At 43.1% G+C, this 15,104-nt stretch overlaps 1 long non-coding RNA gene across 1 annotated transcript; it reads left to right on the forward strand.

Moving 5' to 3' along the window:
- The first annotated feature begins 3,765 nt into the window (after nucleotides 1-3,765).
- Nucleotides 3,766-15,104, forward strand: LOC130974075 (uncharacterized). The gene is made up of 3 exons (XR_009084395.1): nucleotides 3,766-3,782; nucleotides 14,352-14,432; nucleotides 14,958-15,104. It is a non-coding gene; the product is annotated as an uncharacterized LOC130974075 (long non-coding RNA).

Here is a 15,104-nt window from a genome sequence, read left to right on the forward strand (position 1 = left end):
TTCCGATTTTCAAAGAAATCAGCGATACGGTGTCGAGTCACAGGCTCCTATTTTAATATTTAGTATATAAAGTAGTCGTAATACTTCTTGCTATTAGAGTGGCGCAGCTGGAAGCGTGACATTCTGGTAGTGAGGGTGTTACATGTACAACGAGTGATACGTATGACAACTGGATGCACCGCTCAAAATCCTCCAATAGTGACAACCATCTTAAGGGGACAAGTGTGGCAGACTTGTCCGTGAATAGAAACCCCAATGAGCATCATCAAGTAGCATTGGCGCGTACTGACGGAGTGTATTCGGACCTGCACCCTCAGGAATGTGTGCAACCCTGTCCCTCAGCTAGGTCATCCTCACATCGAAAACTTGATTCACTCCCTCCAACTGTGGTGGCGGCCTGGCGCCTAGTAAATTCTAAACCCACTCCCAAGTGGGGTGTCCATGCCATCGCTGAAAGTCTCTACTGCAACTCCCGATCGGCTCTCTAACAGTGCGCAGACCAATGTGATAGGCAACATCCTGGAGCGTAATGCTGACCTCGCCCCATGGAAGGTGGAACGTGTGGATCTCGGGCCTCCACCGCTCGACAAATGTAGAGATCAAGTAATTATCAAACATAAAATCCCTAAACTCTACTGTATGCCCAAATCCAGCCTCTTTTATATAAGGCAACAGGATGTTCGATAGAAGAGACCCAGATAACATGTTGTGGCAATAATAACCGTGGTCTCTACAATTCCAATAACATTTATTCTAGTCTGTTAATCTCGCCTAAAGCGTTAATTGATGCTACACTTTACTAAGGAAATGGATCCTCTCAATTGTTAAAAAAAAATTGAGGGTGTAAAGTATGATCTCTAATATTTCATTGTTCTCTCTCATATTTATTCTTGATTCCACTTATAAAATTAATGATGAAAGATCACACTTCACTCCCTCAATTGTTAAAAAAAATTGAAAGGATTCATTTCCCTTTACTAAAAAACTATTAAACCACCTATATAAACAATTATATTAAATAGCAATAGATTTCGCTTAATTCCACTAACATTTTAATTGAGAGTTATTTTTTTTATTTAACTTTACACATAATTATTTACTTACCTATTTTATTTATTTTGCTTAAGTAACAATTACTAACAATTAATTATACAAATTATAAATAAAAAAATCCATTATTTTATAATATCAAAAATAAAATTTTAATTTAATTAGAATTGGCATGAGGGCTGTTATTACTTGTTAGGTTATTTGTAGGTTCGGTTTCGATTAGGGATGTCAATGGGGCGGGGCGGGGCGGGGGCGGGGGATGCTTCCCTGCTCCCCGTCCCCGCCCTCAGATTTTGTCCCCGTCCCCGCCCCGATCCCCGCCGTGGGGAGATAATTGCCCCCATCCCCATTCCCCGCGTTCTCCGTGGGTCCCCATTCCCCATCTCTTTATGTTGAATATTTATATGAAAATTACAATAAAAAATTTAAAAAAAATATTAAAAAAAACGACAAAACATTATTACAACACACAAACATACATATCTTATCCAAGATTACAACTTATAAATCAAGAAATATAAAATAAGAAATCATAATCCATAAAACGAAATTTTAAAATACAACTTCCATTCTTAAAAAAAGCCATAAAATAAAGTCTTCAACTTCCAACAAACAACTCCATGTTCTCTGTTAAAATACAACACAAATATGAATATGTTAACATACATCATAAAGTGCCTTTTTCGTTATTGTACTTTTCTAATTTAATATAATTAATCCCGCACCAGGAAACAGCATACTACTAATTTATGGCTCAGAAAAAAAACTTCAGAAAAATAGTATGATCTTTAATGATTTCTATAACAGAAAAATATCAAACATGTGATGTTATAGATTACATACACATGCAGTAACAGCATACTAGGCATACTAGGCAAACCACCACACAAGTGGCAGCCCTCAAACAAAGCAAATACAAACCAAAAAGTACCAAAGCAAGAAAGATACAATAAGCAGGCAAGTCAAGCCAAATTCAGACAAAAACGAAAGCCAAAAAAAGGAATAACACCAACACAAGGGGATCACCAGGGTGTAGGCACACAATCTATCAACCAAGAGGTGCCAAAGGTAAAGTCAGATTGCTTATTTTACATCCCTTAAGTAATCAATATTCTAAGGATCTCACTTGGTATTTTTTATTTTTTATCATCTCATTTTGGCACGCTAATCTTTTAACCATTTCCAACTTCAGCTAATATCCAAATGCCAAGATAGCTTAATTTGGAGGAACCACTGGGAACAATATATTCCAATTTCAGAATTACAAGAAAAAAAAAACCTATAGAAAAAATAATTAAAGACAAAACGCCCAAAAAAAAGATCTGTGCTCTAACTTGGATTAAAACAAAATTTCAAATTACTAATTACATCACTCTCAAGGATTGAAACCTGTGTATTACTTTCTTCCAACCACATGCAATCAATCACATTTTGCATGGCAAGGGGAGTTTTCTCAAATCCGTGTACACATATTAAAGTCAGAAATTACAGCACAACAAACAGAGAACCTGAAACTTGAGGCCTGGAACACACTTAATTCATGTATCACCGTTTTGGGTTATAATTTAATATATAAATGGTGCAGCAAATCAGAATTTTTCATTCTACAAAATATAAATTATTAATACAGAATAGCATAGCATAAATTCATCAACAGGCAACAGCTACTAAAATCAGAATTCAGAATTAATGGAATATAAAAAAATTAAAGTATAAAAAAAATGAAAAAACAGCCACCAATTATCAGAAATTCATAAAACAAAACATCCATTAATAAAAACAACAGCCACCAACTTCAAAAAATCAAAATCACCATCAAATTCATGAAAAAAGCAAAAACCTAAACTGAAATCCCAAAATACAAGAAAAGGAGAGAGTAGTGAATCTTACCAGGGATAAGAGAGAAATGGCTGAAGAGGTCAGAAACGCTGGTGACGAGAAGAGCGGCGAACGACAGGAAGAGAGCAAACGGAACAGGGCGCACGGGGCGGTGCGGTGATGATGCAGTCTGGGCCGGCTGAAACGGACAATGACGAGGCCGTGACGATGGTGGTCGGAGGTTGCTGGCTGGGAGCCTGGGACGACGGAGAGAATGCAGAGACGAAGGAGAGTTAGGGTTAACTGGGAACTCGGAGGTAGGAGGTTGCGGCGCTCTCTGTTGGAAGTGGGAACTGGGAACTGAGAAGAAGAGTAAGGGATTTAGGGTTAACTTTATATATATATGCAAAGTGAAATTACTTAAAAACCAAAATAAAAATTAAATTCATAAGGATATTTAAGTAATTTAATATATTCGGGGATTGTGGGGAATACGGGGATGGGGACGGGGATCCCCGCTCGGGTCCCCGCATTTGCTTCGGGGGAATTTTGTCCCCCATCCCCGTCCCCGCAGGAAAAATTCCCCGTCATCGGGGCCCCATTCGGGGCGGTCCCCGCGGGGATCCCCGCTTCCTGGGGATTTTTGACACCCCTAGTTTCGATGACTGCGTCTGAGAACACACTAACTTTCTTAAACAAACACGGAAAGTGGAAAGCAGGGAAATTGTCTTTGCAAATTGCAACTACTGCCATTTCTTCCACTTCCATCAACATTTATTTCACTCACACGCTTCAAACGACGTCGTTTTGCTTAACATTGTCATTGCCCTCTTGAAGACCTCCACCACTCTCTCCTTCAGAGCAACCGCTTTTCCGCTTTTACCCTCCGATGTCACCCATACCACCAACACCAGGTTCCATTCTATCTTTCTTTCTTATTTTATCTCTATTACTTCCATATTATTATTGATTTTCTCATTATTGTTCCGTCGAATTATGCTCTTTTTTTTTCTGTTTGTGTGTATATGTAGTGATAGGGATACAATTTTTTTTTCTTTTGTATCTTGACTTGATGTTTGTTTCTCGAGGTTTCTTTTTTTTTTCCCTGTGTGTTCTTTTTTAGAAATTTGGTTGGGAAATCATAAATTAGAAACACGATCTATGGTCAATGATGTATTATAATTGTTACGGTAGGTAACCGGAGATTAGTCCACTGGATGGCGTTCGGCGGCCCAAGTGTATAATAGAGGAGGACTCCAGGTAGGTTCGCAACTCGGGAGGCTCCGTCCGACTTGTGCTCGCGTGTGAATGGGGGGTGGTACCTGCAAAGACACTCCGATGCCTAAGTTAGCAAGGGTGTAAGCAGGTCTTATAGAGTATTGGACTTAGGAATACCTGAGGCGTGTCAGTGTACTTATAGTGGTGAGCCAATAACCACCGTTGGAGTAGTGCCGTATCTTTAGGATAATAACCGTCCCATTATCTTAGGGAGGTTAAGATATGGCTTTATGAAGTGGTTAGAGAGATTTTCGGGGCGGTTACTCATCTGAATGAGTGTTTATCTGCCAGCTAATCTCATAACCGACTTCTTCATCGCAGGTCGGGATGAACACCGACTTCGTATGTGAAGGCCGGCGTTTAGTAAGGCTTAATCTATTGGATTAGGCTTTTTAATAGGACCTGGGCCCTTATCATTGGGCCAGGGTATGAACAGTGCCCCTACTTGAGCCCAAGATCCTTTTAAGGCTTGGGTTCAAGTATTCAACTCGGGTGCGTAGTCGACTTGTTTGAAAGAACACGGGTTTTGGAAACCGACGTGATTTTTGTGGCCTTTAGTTTCTGACAGTTACGTCAATTCAAGCGTCGTGTCCGTTGAGGGATCATTTAGGGATTGAGGACCTTGGTAACGGTGCAGTCTCATTAATGACTGCCCCGTCTTTTACCATTATGCCCCTTAGCGTATTTATAAATACTTTCCCTTTCTTTCCATTTTCCGTTTCTGCAATCTTTCAAACTTCTCCTTATTTTGTTCGTGCTGCATTCTTGCGTTCGAAGACTTCTGTTCTTTTCCAACCTTCATTTTCGGCTAAAGGTTAGTTTTGCCTTTTTCATGTCATACTTTTTGTTTGCATGTTTTGTTTTGCAAGTAGATAGGTTGACCTGTAGATTCTAGTTTCGAATCTTTCTCCTTAGAGGCCGTGTTTTTTTATTTTTCTTTTTCTTTTTCCCTTTTTGTAGGTTTCTGCCACTTTTCTTTACATATATAAAAAATGGCTTCCGTAGACGTTCTTTCTCAATGGGTAGATGTTACGGTCCTTGGGGAGGAACCGTTGGTCGACGCTGAGTTCATCACTCATCTTCGCACTCATCACAGGCTCTGTACTTCAGAGGAGGACGAGCCCAAATATGAACTGATAATCCCGGGTCCTGAAGACCGGGTCTGTTTCGGGAGAGAAAATGAGGAGGCCCCTCATTTTTTCTTTATGTATGAGTGCATGATCACCCGTTTGGGTGTTTTTCTTCCTTTCTCAGATTTTGAGATATCTGTTTTGCATCATTGTAATGTTGCCCCTACTCAACTTCACCCCAATTCTTGGGGTTTTTTGAAGATTTATCAGTTTATAAGCCATGCTCTGGACTTTCCGACTTCTCTAAAGATTTCTTCTTCTCTTCCATGTGACCAAGCCTTTTAGTGGGCTCAACAATAAACAGCAATGGGTATCCTTCCGAGCCATTCAAGGTCGGAGGATTTTCACCCTTTTGATGAATCTTTCCACGACTTTAAAAATTCTTTTCAAAGTTCAAGCCGTAGAGGGTCACCATCCCTTTTTTCTGGATGAGCATTCCTCTCCCCGCTTTCCCCTTTATTGGTCGCCGCCCTCTTCTTGCGAAAAATATGGTCCCGATGACCTGGATGAGGTGGAGGCGGCCATTGTAGGGTTTTTCCGAGAAGCGTGGGGGAGGTCCCCATACTTGGATACCAGAAAAATTCTTCAGGGAACACCGTCTTTCGTTCAATCTCAAATAGGTAGTGCATGCATTCTTTATTTCCGAGTTGTTTCCGGCGACTTGCATTTTACCGACTTGTAACTTGGTTGTTTCTTTTGTAGATATGGCAAAAAGGAACGCTCAGGAGGCCTACCAAAGGGTCCGGGAGGCCAAGGCGAAGTCCCGGGCTAGGTCCGGGGGTGCCGGGGCGATCACCTCTCCTCCTCCTCCCCCTCCTCTTCCTAAGAACACTGGCACTCCTTCTCAACCTATTGTCATTTCTTCCTCGAGTTTGCCCCGACCACCTCCTTCTGCCCAAATTCTCTCCGAGCCCGAGAAGAAGAAGCGCAAGACTTCAGAGTCTGGCTCTTCTTCTTTTGATGGTGGGGTTAAGGCGGATGCTATGGCATTCGTCCGAAAGAACATCTATCCTTTTATCAGTATGGATGATGTTTCTATTCGAAACCACCTCACCACCATGGCTGAGGAGAGTTTTAGGGCGGCGGGTGTTTGCGGCAAACTTTTGGACATCTTGAGAAGGCTCCCCTTAGCTCCTTGGGTGCAACCTCGAGGGTTGAGGAGTTGGAGGGGAGACTTCTTTTTGAAAAACATGAGAAGGAGTTGAAGGAGGAGAGAGATAAATTGAGGAAGGAGAGGGATCACCTTAGGGAGGAGGTAGGTAAGCTCCGGGCTCAGTGCACTTTGGAGGCTAACCTGAGGAAGACGGCGCAAGACAGCTACCATAGCTATTTCAAGATATTGTGGCCGTGAGGAAGGACTTGCTGAACTCTCGGAACGCATACGCCGAGTTGGAGGACTCTATCGCCGATGGTGCCGAGGAGTCTTGGAGAATTTTCTTGGAACAAGTCAGAGTTATCGCTCCCGACTTGGACCTTTCTCCTTTACATCCCGACAAGGTAGTTATTGATGGCGCCATTGTTGATCCGCCTGTTCCCGAGTCGTTTCTGAGTCAGACCTAAAGACTCGAGGACAGAGGATCATGAGTCTCCTCCTCGTCCCCAAGATGCTCCGAGTCTTCAATCCTTACCCCGACTTCCTCTTTGGCTCCTCCTCCCGGTCCTGGTGGTGCTCCTCCTGGTGGTGGTGATTCCTACTCCGATCAAAAAATGACTTCTTCATTTTTATGGCTATATGGGGGCCCGGCCTGTGGGTCCCCCCTTTTTAAACTTTATTATCTGTTAGTGTTTGTGAACAATTTCTCTTCTGGCCTTTTAAGGCCGTAAACAAAATATTCCAATCCGTACCCTTTTTGGATAAGGGTTTTAAAAATAAATGCCCCTTTTTGGATAAGGGTTTAAGTTACCTGTGCGTGCACATGCTTTTCTGTTTTGGATATGTTTGATCTTTTCTGAAAAAACCCTTTGTTAGCTTGTATTGTTTTCTCAAGCCCTTTTCGTTCGAAGGTTTGTATGCAACCTTTGAACTTTTTCAGGTTTTGATATCTCTTTTGTTATCCTTTTCAACTTTGCCTTAGTGAGTTTTTATGACTTAGGTTATTTTGCGATGCGTTTTTCATTTACTCGGAATATTTCCGAGTTTTCTCTCGGGTTCTTGTTTTCGACTTATGAGCGGATTGTTCCCGAGTTTAATACGATCAAACTCATATAACCTCTTTACACCGACTTGTACCTCGTCGTTTCATCCTGACGACCATGTTAGGTCGGTTCATGGGATTTTCACGTTTTGTCGAGCTTAAGTCGGCGCGTTTCGTGGAAAGACTTAAAAAATAAAGGAGGATATTTAATAGAGACATAGTAATGAAAAAGATCTTATTAATTGGGAAGGTACCTTTGCTACTAAGGGTCTTTGACAGCATGTTCCCTTAGCCTACTATGATGCCTCGTTAAAAACCTCTTCAGAAAAAACCCTTTTTTGGGAAAAAATCATGAAGCTGGGAAAAGAGTACATCAGGGAGTAGAGTTCGCTTCTAACTGTAGTACCTTTTCATATTACAAGCATGCCACGACCTTGGTAGCTCATTGCCGTCCAGGTCGGTTACTTTATAATAACCTTTCCCTAACACTTCCTTGATTTTGTATGGCCCTTTCCAATTTGCGGCGAGCTTTCCATCTCCTGATTTGTTGACTCCAATGTCGTTTCTGATTAGGACCAAGTCATCTAAGGCAAAATGTTCTTCGAATGACTTTCTTGTTGTATCTGGTAGTCATCCTTGCTTTAGTGCCGCTTCTCTTATCTGGGCATCTCTCGGACTTCGGGGAGCAAGTCGAGCTCCTCTTTGTGCCCTTGTACATTTCCGACCTCATCGTGGAGAATTACCCTTGGGCTTTGCTCATGATTTCTATAGGAATCATGGCTTCTACACCATAACTAGTCGGAAGGGTGTTTCCCCTGTGGCGGATTGGGGGGGTCGTCCTATAAGCCCACAATACTTGAGGGAGCTCTTCAGCCCAAGCTCCCTTTGCTTCCTGTAATCTCTTCTTCAATCCTGCCAGTATGACTTTGTTAGCTGTCTCGGCTTGCCCATTGGCTTGTGGGTGTTCCACCGAGGTGAATTGATGCTTGATTTTCATACTGGCTACCAGATTTCTAAAGGTGGAATCGGTGAATTGGGTTCCATTGTCTGTGGTGATGGAATAAGGTATTCCATACCTTGTGATAATGTTTTTGTAGAGCAACCTGCGACTTCTTTGAGCAGTGATAGTGGCTAGTGGTTCTGCTTCTATCCATTTTGTGAAGTAATCTATTCCCACGATCAAGTATTTGACTTGCCCTGGTGCTTGGGGAAAAGGACCTAACAAATCCATTCCCCATTTTGCGAAAGGCCAGGGGGAAGTTATACTGATGAGCTCTTCTGGGGGAGCCACGTGGAAATTTGCATGCATCTGGCATGGCTGGCATTTTTTCACAAAGTCTGTTGCTTCTTTCTGCAAGGTCGGCCAATAGAATCCTGCTCGGATTACTTTCCTGGCCAGCGACCTTGCTCCGAGATGGTTTCCGCAGATCCCACTATGTACTTCCTCCAACACCTCGGTGGTTCTTGAGGTCGGTACGCACTTCAGCAATGGCGTTGATATCCCTCTTCTGTAAAGGACATTTCTCACCAAAGTATAATGTTGTGCTTCCCTTCGGATCTTTTTAGCCTCTTTCTCCTCTTTGGGGAGGATGTCGAATTTCAGGTATTCGACTAAGGGGTTCATCCATCCGAGGTTTAGGCCGATTACCCCAAGTACCTCTTGCTGATCCTCTGTTTTTGAAACCGAGGGCTCTTGGAGGGTTTCTTGGATCAGGCTTCTGTTGTTCCCTCCGGGTTTGGTACTTGCTAATTTGGATAGGGCGTCAGCTCTGCTATTCAGATCCCGAGTTATGTGCTTAACCTCGGTTTCCGCAAAGTGCCCAAGGTGCTCCAAGGTTTTTTCCAAGTATTTCTTCATATTGGGATCCTTCGCCTGATATTCTCCACTTATTTGGGAAGTCACCACTTGTGAGTCGCTGTAGATCATCACCTTTGTAGCGCCAACTTCTTCTGCTAACTTTAATCCGGCAATCAAGGCTTCATATTCTACCTGATTGTTTGAAGCCGGAAATTCAAATTTTAAGGAGACCTCTATCTGGGTTCCTTTTCCATCTACCAATATTATACCTGCGCCGCTCCCTGTTTTGTTGGAGGATCCGTCTACATAGAGTTCCCATGTAGCCGGTTTTTCCTCTTGTTCTCCTGCATATTCCGCAATGAAGTCGGCGAGGCATTGGGCTTTGACCGCTGTCCGAGTTTCATATCTCAAATCGAACTCGGAGAGCTCTATCGCCCATTGAACCATTCTCCCTGCAACATCCGTCTTTTGGAGGATTTGCTTCATGGGTTGGTTTGTACGGACTCTTACTGTATGAGCCTGAAAGTAAGGTCGTAGCCTTCGCGAGGCTATCACTAAGGAGTAAGCAAACTTTTCTAGTTTGTGGTACCTTAGCTCAGGGCCTTGTAGAACCTTACTGGTAAAGTAGACCGGGTGTTGACCGACCTCGTCTTCTGTGATCAGGGCTGATGAGACAGCCCTGTTTGCGGCGGATAGATATAGGACGAGGTCTTTCCCCGGTATTGGTCGAGTTAATATAGGAGGTGGCTTAAGAATTTTTGAACTCTTGGAACGCCTCCTCGCATTCCGGAGTCCATTCAAACTGGCATCCCTTCCTTAATAAGGAGAATAATGGAAGGGATTTTAGTGCCGATCCTGCCAAAATCTGGAGAGGGCTGCAAGTCGGCCATTAAGCTGTTGAACCTCTCTCAAACAAGTCGGACTTTTCATTTCTAGGATGGCTCTGCATTTGTCGGGATTGGCCTCAATCCCTCTTTGTGTTAGCATAAAGCCTAGAAATTTCCCTGCTTCTACTGCGAAGGCGCATTTTGCGGGATTTAGTCTCATCCCATGCAACCTTATAGTGTTGAAGACTTGTGAGAGGTCGGTTAAGAGGTCGACTTCTTGCTTGGTTTTTACCAACATGTCGTCGACGTATACCTCCATTAAGCTCCCTAAATGGGGGGAAAACACTTTGTTCATCAGCCTTTGGTACGTGGCTCCTGCATTCTTCAGTCCGAATGGCATGACCACGTAGCAATAGTTGGCTTTTGGTGTGATGAACGATGTTTTCTCCTGATCGGGTTCATGCATCGGGATTTGGTTATATCCCGAGTAGGCATCCATGAATGATAGGTATTGGTACCCCGAGCTGGAGTCCACCAGGGTATCAATACTCGGTAGAGGATAAGGGTCCTTGGGACATGCCTTATTCAGGTCGGTATAGTCGACGCACATTCTCCATTTACCATTTGTTTTTTGACTAGCACTACATTGGCTAGCCATGTTGGGTATTTGACCTCCCTAATAAAGCCGGCTTCCAGGAGCGCCTGTACTTGTTCTTCTACTATTGAGGCTCGTTCTGGGCCGAGCTTGCGTCTTCTTTGCTGTACAGGTCGGGACCCCGGGAAAACCGAGAGCTTGTGGGACATGAGCTCGGGATTAATCCCGGGCATGTCGGAAGCCTTCCATGCGAAGAGGTCGGAATTAGTTCTTAGGAGTTCTCCCAACCTTTGTTTTAGGGTTTCCCCTAGGTTGGCTCCTATGTAAGTGTTTTCCTTCCTCTTCACCGACTTGTATTTCCTCGGTTTTTCCTCCCGGTTGGGGCCGTAGTTCTTCTCTGGTTCTTGCTCCACCCAACTCTATGGTGTGGACTTCTTTGCCTTTCCTCTCAGGTTTAGGCTTTCGTTATAGCACTTCCTTGCCAATTTCTGATCTCCCTCACCGTTGCTATTCCTCCGGGAGTTGGGAATTTCATGCAGAGGTGAGGAGTTGATACCACTGCTCCAAGGCGATTAAGGGTAGTTCTGCCGATTAAGGCATTGTAGGCTGACCCTTCATCGATGACTATGAAGTCTATGTTCAGAGTCCTTGATTTTTCCCCTTTTCCAAAGGTGGTGTAAAGGGGTAAAAATCCCAGCGGCTTTATTGGCGTATCCCCTAACCCATATAGGGTGTCGGGGTAAGCTCTCAACTCCTTTTCATCTAACCCTAGCTTGTCGAAGGCGGGCTTGAAAAGGATGTCCGCCGAGCTTCCTTGGTCTACTAGGGTTCTCTGGAGATGGGCGTTGGCTAGGATCATGGTTATCACCACGGGATCATCATGCCCGGGGATTATCCCTTGCCCATCTTCTTTCGTGAATGAGATGGTGGGGAAGTCGGGTGTCTCTTCCTCGACTTGGTAGACTCTTTTGAGATGTCTTTTGCGAGAAGATTTGGTGATCCCGCCTCCCGCAAATCCTCCCGAGATCATATGGATATGTCTCTCTGAGGTCTGTGGTGGCGGATCTCTCCTGTCCATATCATCCCGCTTTCTCTTTCCATGGGTGTCCGACCTCTCCATGAGATATCTGTCAAGCCGGCCTTCTCTAGCCAGCTTTTCTATCACATTTTTGAGGTCGTAACAGTCGTTGGTGGAGTGACCATATATTTTATGGTACTCACAATACTCGCTGTGACTTCCCCCTTTCTTATTTTTAATAGGTCTTGGGGGTGGCAGCCTTTCAGTGTTGCAAATCTCTCTGTATACGTCCACTATAGAAGTCTTCAGAGGAGTATAAGAGTGATACTTCCTGGGCCTCTCGAGACCGAGTTCTTCCTTCTTTTTGACTTCCCTTTCTCTCTCCCTAGAGGAGGAAGTGGGTCCAGGTCGTGAACTCAGGTCTCTTAGCTTTGCATTCTCTTCCATGTTGATGTACTTCTCGGCCCTTTCTTGTACATCACTTAGAGAAACGGGGTGTCTTTTAGATATGGACTGTGAGAAGGGGCCTTCTCTAAGTCCGTTGACTAACCCCATTATTACTGCTTCTGTGGGCAGGTCTTGGATCTCTAAACATGCCTTGTTGAACCTTTCCATATAGGCTCGTAAAGACTCTCCGACCTCCTATTTTATTCCCAGGAGGCTCGGTGCATGTTTTACCTTATCTTTTTGGATTGAGAACCTCATCAAGAATTTCCTTGAGAGGTCTTCAAAACTAGTGATGGATCTTGGGGGAAGGCTATCGAACCACTTCATCGCTGCTTTCGATAAAGTGGTCGGGAAAGCCTTGCATCTCGTAGCGTCGGAGGCGTCAGCTAGATACATCCGACTTTTGAAGTTGCTAAGATGATGCTTTGGATCCGTAGTTCCATCATAGAGGTCCATATCAGGGCTTTTGAAGTTCGTTGGAACTTTTGCCCTCATTATGTCCTCGCTGAAAGGATCTTCTCCGCCTGGGAGTTGATCTTCTCCTTCATCGCGGGAGTTCTTGAGAGAGGATTCTAGCTGCAAGAGTTTTCTTTCTAACTCTTTTCGCCGTTCCATCTCTTCTTTAAGGTACCTTTCGGTTTCCTTTTGCCTCTCCCGCTCTTGTTCCAATTGCTCTAGGCGGCTATGAACCAATCCTATTAGTTCAGCTACGTGAGCTGGTCCGCCTTTTTCTGATTCACGCCCATCTGAGGAATTTACCTTCGGATTCTTTACTTCGGAGGTACCCTCTCTGTGTTGATCATTGTCTTGATGTTGGGCTGTGTCTTCATTGTCATTGTCCATGTCTAGATTCTCTTGCTCAGAATCCGTTTCGACATGGCCTTCTTCATGGGATCTTTCTGCCATCGAGGGATGATCTCGCGGGTCCCCGGCAACGGCGCCAATGTTACGGTAGGTAACCGGAGATTAGTCCACTGGATGGCGTTCGGCGGCCCAAGTGTATAATAGAGGAGGACTCCAGGTAGGTTCGCAACTCGGGAGGCTCCGTCCGACTTGTGCTCGCGTGTGAATGGGGGGTGGTACCTGCAAAGACACTCCGATGCCTAAGTTAGCAAGGGTGTAAGCAGGTCTTATAGAGTATTGGACTTAGGAATACCTGAGGCGTGTCAGTGTACTTATAGTGGTGAGCCAATAACCACCGTTGGAGTAGTGCCGTATCTTTAGGATAATAACCGTCCCATTATCTTAGGGAGGTTAAGATATGGCTTTATGAAGTGGTTAGAGAGATTTTCGGGGCGGTTACTCATCTGAATGAGTGTTTATCTGCCAGCTAATCTCATAACCGACTTCTTCATCGCAGGTCGGGATGAACACCGACTTCGTATGTGAAGGCCGGCGTTTAGTAAGGCTTAATCTATTGGATTAGGCTTTTTAATAGGACCTGGGCCCTTATCATTAGGCCAGGGTATGAACAATAATTGTATTTTATTTTTTCATGTCTTAAGTACTTATTTTGATTTAAATGCATGCATGGATTATTATAGCTTATATCATTTCTTCATGAGGTTGTTCATTGCTCCAATTTAGTTAGTTCTTATAATACATGATGAATAAACTGTAGGTGTGGTTTTGTGGGTTTGTTAATTGTTCATTGTCATCTTGGCCTTGTCAACATTGTTTTTTCTTTTAATTTGGAAATACCATGCTGTATGATTTATAGCATAATAATGATAAAACAAAGCCAGCCCGGTACACAAGCATCTCGCGTAAACGCAGGGTCCGAGAAAGGAAGACTCCCAACTGATAATTACATCAGTGGCTGTTTCCACGGCTTGAACCCGTGACCTTGAGATGACTTAACTGTTGCTCCAAGACTCCCCTTCTTATAGCATAATAATAAGATACTAATTAATTGAGACTTGCTTGGTCTTCTCTGTAATATGTGGATTTTGAGTTTTGACCAAAAACATTGCTGAACAGTTCTGAGTTCTAACTCTAGTTATCTATATCTATTTTTCCAAGTTCTTCATGGACAAGACTGTTTTTTTCTTGATATAAGGAAAAGAAGTAAACGAATCTTTTATGATGGAATTGATGATGTGTATCCATTACTCTATTTTGAACTGAATATATACACTTTTACAATTTTGGTTTGAGAAGGGTGAATTGGTGCCAATTGAACGGTGGAAAGATTCCAGCATTTTGTCGTTAATCCTTTTCTTTTAAACACTAAAATGTTTGTCTATATGAACCAGGAAGTTGCATTGGAAGCCTACTCAAGCAGCTTTGACATCCAGTTTCCACCTTCCTATGCGTAGCTTTGAGGCTAAGAACAGGTGGGTTTTTATAACAAATGTCATGCGCCAAATCATGTTTTCATTTTGCTAGATGATCTTTTCTATTGTATTTGCATTCTTTAGGTGGGAACTATAGAATGTATACATTCACTGAGTTTGATTCTCGGAGGACAAAAGTTGATTTTCTATTCTGCTTTGTGATGCAGTGTTCTCTCACCTGCTTGCAGTTTGAACTTGGTTTGCATATGTTTTTTCCTTTATTATTATTCGCTTCAAGATATAGTTTACTAGGATTATGTCTTTGATCTGCACAGCAGTTTTATACTGATTTAAGAAACAAGCTATATGTTCACTTTTTAAACTTGAACTAGATTGCTGACATGTTTTTCCCAATACATGAATTCCTGTTTGTATGGCTAGTTTAGTTTATAGTTTCAGACATGTTAGCCAACTTTTGCGAATTCTTTTCTAAAAATTTCGTCTTAAGAATCTTTACAAGCATAGCTTCATAGATGCTTTTTCATGGTGTGAAGTATTGTATGCATTGTATATTTGTATTTATAGGACTTCCACAGATGACGTAAAACGTCTGAGATTGATAACTGCCATTAAGACACCATACCTACCCGATGGTCGCTTTGATCTTGAAGCATATGATACCTTAGTAAATTTGCAGATTGAAAATGGAGTTGAAGGTGTCATTGTTGGTGG

This window comes from Arachis stenosperma, chromosome 4 (genome assembly GCF_014773155.1).
Source record: "Arachis stenosperma cultivar V10309 chromosome 4, arast.V10309.gnm1.PFL2, whole genome shotgun sequence".
NCBI lineage: Eukaryota > Viridiplantae > Streptophyta > Magnoliopsida > Fabales > Fabaceae > Arachis > Arachis stenosperma.